The sequence below is a fragment of the Centruroides sculpturatus genome, unplaced genomic scaffold (assembly GCF_000671375.1).
Source record: "Centruroides sculpturatus isolate CEXI.00-Female unplaced genomic scaffold, Cexi_2.0 scaffold80, whole genome shotgun sequence".
Classification (NCBI taxonomy): domain Eukaryota; kingdom Metazoa; phylum Arthropoda; class Arachnida; order Scorpiones; family Buthidae; genus Centruroides; species Centruroides sculpturatus.
Window position 1 is genome coordinate 390,211 of NW_019384552.1, and position 1,077 is coordinate 391,287.

A 1,077-nucleotide genomic window follows, 5' to 3' on the forward strand; every position below is an offset into this window, starting at 1 on the left:
AGAAAATATTGTGTTGGCCCCATCTTTGACCAATAAAATTTCGCGTAGTATTTATAATAATAATAATAAATATAAAATAAAAGTGGATAATTTAAAAAAATCAGGTGTAGTATATAAAATTAATTGTGATTGTCAAAAACCGAAAAATTATATAGGTGAAACAAGTAGAACTTTAGAATTAAGAATTAAAGAACATGAAGCAGCTATTAGACTAAAACATAATAATTCTCCGTGGTTCGACCATATAAAAAATAGTAAATGTAAAATAGATAGAAATAACATAAAAATAATTCACTTAGAAAAAGATATGTATAAACGCAAATTTAAAGAACATATAGAGATTATAAAATGTAAAGATGATTTAATAAACATTTCAAATGGTATGCAAATAGATCAAATGTGGTATAATATAATAGAGGGCGCTAATAGATAAATTGGTTTGTAATGTCTGGTGACATAAAATATTAAAGTAAAATATATTGTAAAAGTGTGAATGTATCCTCTTAAGTGTGTTAATAGTAATTAACCTGAAAAAAACGTTCATTATTGCTGCAACATTTCAATAAAGTGCATACGAATTTTTCTTGAAAAAAGTTGTAATTGTAAAGGTTTTTATGAACATTTGTAAAGTGTGAGTATTGTTAAGTTTTTTGATGTAAAAAATATACTATGTTATAAAGTAATAATTATAAATATATTGATATATTAGGTGCAACGTATTAATGTGAATATGTAGTTGAAGTGTTTTTTAAATGGCTGTATTTTTATTCTTTTACAACGTTACCAATTATACACCGAAGTTTTTAGAAAACAGAATCTGAGGTAACGTATATTGTTTAATGGTTTTGTGTCAGTAAATATTATCTACACGCGAAAATTTTTTTTGTAATCTCACTAATTGTATATAATTTTTAAGTAATTGTATATAAAATTTTTTAAACAGTTTGTACTGAAGAGGGACTTAAATTACAATTGAGTCCGAAATGCATATAACAAATCAATAAAGGAAATTCATAACCTGAATGCTGTATATGATAGTCTACCGAACTGAAAATCGGATTAAAGAGACAAATTCAC

The 1,077-nt window shown here is 24.5% G+C and overlaps 1 long non-coding RNA gene across 1 annotated transcript; it reads left to right on the forward strand.

Annotated features, from left to right (window-relative positions):
• The first annotated feature begins 266 nt into the window (after positions 1–266).
• LOC111623692 lies at positions 267–1,077 on the forward strand. Its single transcript, XR_002756465.1, has 3 exons — positions 267–631; positions 710–822; positions 944–1,077. It is a non-coding gene; the product is annotated as an uncharacterized LOC111623692 (long non-coding RNA).